This window comes from Lactuca saligna, chromosome 8 (genome assembly GCF_052625555.1).
Source record: "Lactuca saligna cultivar CGN05327 chromosome 8, ASM5262555v1, whole genome shotgun sequence".
Taxonomy (NCBI): Eukaryota; Viridiplantae; Streptophyta; class Magnoliopsida; order Asterales; family Asteraceae; genus Lactuca; species Lactuca saligna.
This window is the reverse complement of record NC_136424.1, coordinates 220,618,434-220,627,889: the sequence shown is the minus strand read 5'-3', so window position 1 is coordinate 220,627,889 and position 9,456 is coordinate 220,618,434.

The window sequence follows — 9,456 nt, the reverse complement described above, 5'->3', positions numbered from 1 at the left end:
TAATTTGTAAATGATTTTATACACTTTTAGAGGGGGAGGGGGGGGGGGGATACAAGTACCCACACGGTTATCCTCGTCTGAAAAACATCAATCTTTTACTATACTTATGATATATAATAAATCATATGTGATTTATAACTATCATACGAAAACATTCTCCTACACCATATCATGATAGTATTTTGTCTTTTTGGAATGAAACTTGTTGTTATATAAATATCAAACACTATATTTATATTTTGAGTATAAATGTTAAATAATGTTATACTTTACATACAATGTCGACACTACTCTAGGGTTTACCATACAAACGAAACACACTTTTGGAAAAACTATAATAGGTATAGTTTACTAGATATTCTTGAGATTTTACATACTATAATTACTATATCAAGGAAATACTTTCATATACAAGAAAAAATAGACTTTTCATACGTAAATCTATTTGATACTAAGTTTTGTGATACATTCAACTTCATCTACTTTCATGTATGCAGTTAAAGTTCTGTATTATATACCATAATCTCTTGTAGGGAGAGCGTGATACTTCGGTATAGGTCTATACGAGATTGACAATCCTGCACCTAAACTGTTAGATACAGTTAGACCGGTAGGTCTGGGGTGACAAATATCATATCATTCCAACGCTTGAAGAACATTGTCACAGGAAGTCTAGGTCAATAGCATGGTTATAAAATTCACATGGAGTATTAAAGCACAATAACTTATCGGGTTATCAAATGTCTTAGTGATTTTATATGTACTTAAATCTGTTAATCTAGGCATGAAAAATACTAATGCATTACAGTTTGGAACTTTTAAACTACCACACACTCATGGAAAAATATTGGATTTTTCAGAAACAAACTCAGTTATTTTATACCAAACTTACAAATTTTATACATAAACGCTTATGAACTCACCAACTTAATTGTTGCTACTCTTTCAAAACTAGTTGTATTTCTCAGGGATCCAGTAATAGAGGTAAACCCGAGCTTTTGGAGAACTGACACTAAGTTGTTAGTTTAAAACTCATTTTGTCATCATATTGTAATTTGTTTTGAACAAGTATCATTCAACAATGTAACTTTTAAATTATATATATGATGGTTGTTTTAGTTTCTTTACTATGTATTCAACTATTACGATACTACATGAAGTCATCCACCCCTGAACAATAACGTCGTTCTAGTTTGGGGGTGTGACAGATTGGTATCAGAGCATTGTTTATAGTGAACTAAGTATATCGAACCAAATAAGATATACAAACTATAAATGCATTGGGACTAAAACTCTCTGAGAAAACATTTTTACACCTAAATCGTGCTTCATTTAGCTTAAATTATTTGGGTAGTAAGAGCACAAATACATGCATACAACGAGTCATTTTTATAGTTAGAACTATACAAGAAGTATTAAGACAAGTTGGACACTACGACTAGTCCTCAGAATATGTAATCAGATTTGGGACGAATATAGCCTAATCAACTATATTTATCGAAGATCGGACTAAGGTGTGTCGGGGAATGGTCGTAGTGAGCAACAAGTCAAAACTTACCAAAATGACACTAGTATCAAATATAAAAATTTAAATACTATAGGAGTATTTGGTAAATGCAATAGTTTAACCTGTGTATTTAGACTTACATTTTTCAAAATTATACAATTCTTATAACCCTATTCTCGTACAGTCGAAATGGATGGATTCCATCCACCCGGGGATCCATACTACCTGAACCAGGGCAATGGAGGATCGATAAAGGAGGACCCTAAAGAGGATGATGAACCTATAGATTTGGAGGAAGGGGATGACTCTGGGACAGACTCAGAACCAGAAGTAATCAACCCACCAGTCGCCCAATTTCCCGTCGTTAGGTGAAAATTTCAGGGACCAACTCCCATTTAGGGAAGTCACCTTCACCATTGGAGCCAATATCAAGGGTTACGCCCTCCCTACGGTATGTGTCGGGTCTTCTACGACGTCAGGGATAAAGGTTCAGCCGACCGAGCTCTCCCAGTCATGGTGGGCAAACTAGCCAACTAGTCCTATCAATCCGGGGTTCAAGGTAACCGGATTTGTGAAGTCAACTATAACACCGTAAATTTCAAGGCAAAATTTTCATTTAAAATAATCATTTTAATATTAAAACACTTTTTAAAAATCTCGTTCATAATTGAATTACAAAGCATAGTTTCATTTTCACTTGAATAGAAAACCAGGATCCTCTAAAATTTGACTCTTTCTCTGGTGTGTACAATCGAGCCGGTGCCATCCCGTGTTACTGAAAGAACCTGAAAAACAACATAACACAAAACACTGTAAAACACGAAGCTTAGTGAGTTCCCCAATATAAAACTTACGCATATACGCCTTTCCGGGCCCTGACCTTCAGGTCCACAACACAACCCGCCTTCCGGCCCTTAACATAATCGCCTTCCGGCCCGTAACCTATTCGCCTTCCGGCCCATAACATATTGCCTTCCGGCCCATAACACATTGCCTTCCGGCCCATAAAACATACACAACACATATAACAATTAACTTACCACATATAGCACATATATCACATATCATATCCGACCTTCCGGTCACGTAGCATATTGCCTTCCGACCCATACATATTGCCTTCCGGCCCATATAAACATACATAGCACACATAGTAATTATCTGACCACATATAGCACGTATATCACACATCATATCCGACCTTCCGGTCACACAGTCAAACCCTTCCGGGTACAGTATAGTGAGAAGACTCACCTCATGGATACCGAAAGTTAGCAACTCCTGAAATCCCTCGTACTTGATCTGCCGAGCTACAAGCTCCCTATGACATCATATATCTCTTATTAATACTTTTATCTTCCACGTTAACTGAACCTAAGAAATCACACATGGGTCAACTCTGGTCAACGGTCCACGGTCAACTCGACCGGACTCGGCGAGTACTCTGGCGACTCGGCGAGTCTAGTCGTCCTCCAATCCTCTAAGGTTTCCCTTATACTCGTCGAGTATCCACCTTGACCCGACGAGTTACTCCTGGAAGAATCGCGGGGCCACCCCGACTCCACTCGCCGAGTATGAGGAACAACTCGACGAGTCCCAGTTATTCTCCAAGCTACTCGCCGAGTCTGCTCATCTGACTCGGCGAGTCCATGCCATGCAGCCGCTCAAACTACTCCCTAATGTCAGAACTGCTCCGACCATTCATAGGTCTGGCCTTCCTAGACTGATCCATTACATAAGGTCTTCATTTAGGTGCTCATGCTACACTCCAAGACTTATAATTTACATGTTGACCTAAGGCATAAGTATTTCAATCCAAAACCTTCACCAATTCCCGAAATGCCCAGACATGGGATATTCTGGACCTCCAAGGGTCCCAACTCGGTGTTACAATCATTTGGGGGACTAGGGTAACATTCAATCTATCCACAAAAGGGGTTCCATAAACCCTAATCCTCTAAATACATCACCATAGCAGAGTATACCCGAATTCATACCTGAATAATGCACTCTCTGTATCCCCAAACCTCAGAATGTGACCCCCTTGCTGTTCCTTTAGCCAAGCCCTTCTCTTCTTTGCACAACAACTCCTTCAAAATCACCAATGGCCCTTAGCTTTGCTCCAGATGCACACAATCGGTTTAGGGTTCTTCCCAGAAGGCTAAAACGAACAATGACGGCCAATAAGTCCCCTTTATATGTCCCAAACCTAAACGGTTAGGGTTTTCGCTAAACAGCGTAGACTCGCCGAGTCCCTATCTGACTCGTCGAGTCCAGTCGCGAACCCGCGACCAGGTCTGCGATCCTACTCGGCGAGTCTGGCTCCAACTGGCCGAGTCCCCCTTTTAAAACACCCCAAAATATAATTTTAACAATACTTGAGATTCCGGGCTGTTACAATTCTCCCCCACTAGAATCAGACTTCGCCCTCGAAGTCTTACTCTGAAAATAGTTCCGGATGCTGCTCCCGCATCTCACGTTCCGACTCCCAAGTCATTTCCGATCTCTTCCGTGGTTGCCACTGAACCAACACCAGAGGTACCTCCTTGTTCCTCAGAACCTTGATCTTCCGATCCCTGATGGCCACTGGTCTGTCAGCATAACTCAGGCTCGCATCCACCTAAATGTTCTCTAGTGGAACCACTGCTGACTCATCGACTATACACTTCTTCAACTGCGACACATGAAAAGTGTCGTGGATCTATCTCAATTCCACTGGCAACTCCAAACGGTAGGCCACCCGTCCTACCCTCACAATTTCACGAAAAGGCCCAACATACCGGGGCCCCAACTTGCCCCTCTTCCTGGATCGAATCACCCCTTTTTCAGGAGAGACCTTCAGGAGTACGAAGTCGCCGACCTGAAACTCAAGCTCGTACCGACGTCTGTCTGCATAACTTTTCTGTCAGCTCTAGGCGATCAATAACCTCTGTTTAACCTGCTGAATCTGCTCTGTCGACTGAAGCACGATCTCTGTACTGCCCACTACTCCCTGTAACCGAGAATTACCCACGATGCAATTCTGCTCCAAATCTCAACGATCACTCAACCCATAAGGGTTAGTAAACCATGAATCACCAGATCCCCGATCCAAAACCCACTTTATCCATTTCGGAACGACTGAGAGACCCATTCGCACTCTCAGAGCAACTCTCACGAGTTCCCTTCTTGTATTCGCATACACATGCTGCACTAGTCCCAACATACCTTCCTCTTCCCTTACCTAGGGAAATCCGCTTGACGACCTTGCCACTACTCCATGTATCGCACATGCTCTGGATCTGCTCGCAAGGACTCTCAGGTCCATGCGTTACATCTCCTCAGCAATGAGGGTCCGACATCACCTCCTATGCAACAGCTCAAAGGGCGGCATACCAATGCACTAATGATGGCTGTTGATATGGGACAACTCAACCAAGGATAAATACGTACCGCGGCTTCCTCCGAAATCTAATGCACATGCCCGAAGCATGTCTTCGAGCGTCTGGATCGTTTTCCTCTCTCTAAAGTGTCCTCAGACAACATCATGATAAACTCTAGCTCACTTCTCCTATCCCTCTTCGAGACTGAGTACCAGGTCAGCTTTTGGCTCCACAGCTGAGCCCCCAACGTCACCCATATCATGATCCAAGTGTCCCACTAACTTCCTCCCCGTGACCACTATCCCGGCCCAGTGACACGCAAGTCACGATATCCTCTTTTCCTCATGCGAGAAAAATACAATCCAACCGAGGATCGTCTCAACTCAATCTCTGGTTTCTGCTCCGCATATTCCCTGTGTATCTCCCCGCATCTCCTGACAGAGACGGAGACCCCCGTCTCGCCCCCGACTCAACATCCAAGCTCCAAGGACTCAATACCAAGGCTACTCAAACCCAACTCTTCCACATCATGCACTGCTCAAAAAACATTCCAACATCGAAATTCTCTTGCCATTCAGTGAGTACTGCAACTCCACGCAGCATCACAACACCCTCTGAGTAGGGAGTACTACGGCTCGAATATCCATCACAGACTCTGGAAGCAATCAACGTAACAAATGCCCATCTTTGCGAAAATCCACTCTCTCAAATAATCTCCCTGGATGCCCATACTCAAAGGGCTCCCACTAGATTCACAGATACTTGATATGCCACACGTCGATTCAATTCAGGATTCATAAGTAACTCCGAAATAAGGATATCATACCCGGATATCACAGAGTACTCCAACAGAACACCACAAGATCCTGCCACAACCACTGATCTCCTGCCCCAAGCACCATATAAACACAATGATACGTTTCCTCTGAACCCCATAATTAGATCTACATTTTTCCCACATTACAACTTCGGTGCATATAATTTCTCGATTGGAATACGAGAAAACGCTGACGCTACGAAATATACTGATAATCCTCCGAAACCCCTTTTTCCCGACGCTCAAAATCCAAACGAGGATACGCATACCGACCCCGGGAGTTGGCCGCCCAATCATTCTCTATCTACTTGCAACAACACCAATCACCTGTCATGGATACATTCGTCCTCCTCCTCAAGTACTTCCCACATTAACTCACTCTGACCCCTTTCCTCGATCACCGACATCTCTAGTCTCATGATTTCTTACAGCATGTCTCTATACTTCACTTATAACCACTCCTGAAAAATCTTTGCTTCCTTACATACTGCACCCGGTTCTCCCCCACTTAGGGTTCGAACCATTACCAGTTAGCACACAACCAACCGACGACTATTTTTCCACCAGCGAAATCGCACCTGCCCCCGGAAAATGCTACACTACGCCCGATAATACCCTTTAAGGAACTCAATCAACCCCCTATACTCTGAACCTCTGATGAACTCCTCAAGAACCTCTCATCACGACTGCCTCTAATCGTTCCAAATCTCATACCAATCCAACACTAAGCATCTCAACTGCTCAATATCATCCCGGTCTCATAGACTGCACAACAAAATCATCGTTCCTCTCACCTCAACTCATCAACCAATGCTCCAACACCGGAATTTTCCCAAGGACAGGGACCCACTCCCAACATAGACGAAAACTCAACTGAACTCTCCACTACTACCAATATAACACAACCTACTATTCTCAATTAGGTGTGGTGTGGTCCTCGACTACCTCAGTCCCAACTGACTGTCTGCTCCCGATAAGTCACTGCCTCGCGGCACACCTGCCACCTGCTACTCTGGGGAAAATCATCACCGATACGACCTGTAGGGTGTACCTCCAAACCCAAAACTGAAACATCAGGCCTCCCGTGTCTTGCACACGAACAAAAATAGCACCACCCACCTAGAAGATGACCTCTCCTCTATCGACTGATTGCTCAACTCAGACCGAAATTTTCTCCTTCCTTTAACTCCTTACCAAAATACTCTGATAGGCACTCGCCTTTCCTCTCGAGGGACGCCTCTTCATACTCAATCATGGTCTGCAGGCCTAAAACCCATAGCGTCCGATCTCTACCTCATCGATCATGACCGGATAATAAAATAATCACCAGCATCATTCACTACGAACCATGGTACTCATCCCATGACATCCCTTCTCAATCTGCTCCGGTGTATGGTACCCGAACCATAGCATCACTCCTCAATCTGCTCAGATGTATGGTACTCGAACCATAGCATCACTTCTCAATCTGCTCCGATGTATGGTACTCGAACCATAGCATCACTCCTCAATCTGCTCCGATGTATGGTACTCAAACCATAACATCACTCCTCAATCTGCTCCGATGTATGGTACTCGAACCATAGCATCACTTCTCAATTTGCTCCGATGTATGGTACTCGAACCATAGCATCACTTCTCAATCTGTTCCTTGGGACCTTCAGAATGCTCCCTATAACAAGTATGGGTCCTCTGCTTTCAGTAGTACGGGCCCATACTACCTGCCACATCTACCCATACTTTCCACACGGACCATCCCAGAGCTCCTAAGTAGCTGCTCGACCTGCTCTTTCACCAATCCCATCGCACGTGCCCGCTCTCCAGCGAAATCCTCTACTTTACCAGCGCACTCATCTGGCTAGGTTTACTCCCTAGTCTCTTCCGTCGTCCTCCCACTTCTTTGCTATCAGCTGCTGAAGAGCTCCTAATGATGTCAGCCATCTACCTCCTGAATATCGTCATACTCACTTAGTAGCTGACTCCCATCATCGAGAGTTCCACAAAGCACAAAGCAAGCAGCATTCGAGCATCGAAGAATACATAGGACTCCTTATCTGTGATAACTCCACCTTCTCGGCTCATCCTTGGAAATACCCCTGAACTCTGTAACTCTACCCCTCGTGCGTTCTAACTGGATACTCTCACTCATCACATACTCAAAAGCATAACGCACATATAACAACAAACCCTAGGCTAAGGCAACACAAATCAGGCCACTCTAGTCCTAAGATATGAAATACCTAGCCTGCCTCTAGCATGCAATAATATCTCATAAAGTGCATCATAGATATTTCATTACACAAAAGTAAGGGTATTTTGGGAAATCACCGTTTGGCTCTGGCTGATTGTACACACTGCTCTTTCTTGCTTTCTCTTTGAACTCTTATCCACTTTTAGAAAACTATTTATTTGAAAACTTTTTCTTACTTCCTCAGTTTGAGTCCAGATTTACCCGAAGGCGCATCCGAATCCCTCAAACCAAGGCTCTGATACCAATTTATAACACCGTAAATTTCAAGGCAAAATTTTCATTTAAAATAATCATTTTAATATTAAAACACTTGTTAAAAATCTCGTTCATAATTGAATTACAAAGCATAGTTTCGTTTTCACTTGAATAGAAAACCAGGATCCTCCAAAATTTGACTCTTTCTCTGGTGTGTACAATCGAGCCGGTGCCATCTCGTGTTACTGAAAGAACCTGAAAACAACATAACACAAAACACTGTAAGCACGAAGCTTAGTGAGTTCCCCAATATACAACTTACGCATATACACCTTTCCAGGCCCTGACCTTCCGGTCCACAACACAACCCGCCTTCCGGCCCTTAACATAATCGCCTTCCGGCCCGTAACCTATTCGCCTTCCGGCCCATAACATATTGCCTTCCGGCCCATAACACATTGCCTTCCGGCCCATGAAACATACACATCACATATAACAATTAACTTACCACATATAGCACATATATCACATATCATATCCGACCTTCCGGTCACGTAGCATATTGCCTTCCGGCCCATACATATTGCCTTCCGGCCCATATAAACATACATAGCACGCATAGTAATTATCTTACCACATATAGCATGTATATCACATATCATATCCGACCTTCCGGTCACACAGTCAAACCCTTCCGGGTACAGTATAGTGAGAAGACTCACCTCGCGGATACTGAAAGTTAGCAACTCCTGAAATCCCTCATACTTGATCCGCCGAGCTACAAGCTCCCTATGACATCATATATCTCTTATTAATACTTTTATCTTCCACGTTAACTGAACCTAAGAAATCACACATGGGTCAACTCTGGTCAACGGTCCACGGTCAACTCGACCGGACTCGGCGAGTACTCTGGCGACTCAGCGAGTCTAGTCATCCTCCAATCCTCTAAGGTTTCCCTTCTACTCGTCGAGTATCCTCCTTGACCCGACGAGTTACTCATGGAAGAATCGCGGGGCCACCCTGAATCCACTCACCGAGTCTGAGGAACAACTCGACGAGTCCCAGTTATTCTCCAAGCTACTCGCCGAGTCTGCTCATCTGACTCGGCGAGTCCATGCCATGCAGCCGCTCAAACTGCTCCCTAATGTCAGAACTGCTCCGACCATTCATAGGTCTGGCCTTCCTAGACTGATCCATTACATAAGGTCTTCATTTAGGTGCTCATGCTACACTCCAAGACTTATAATTTACATGTTGACCTAAGGCATAAGGATTTCAATCCAAAACCTTCACCAATTCCTGAAATGCCCAGACATGGGAT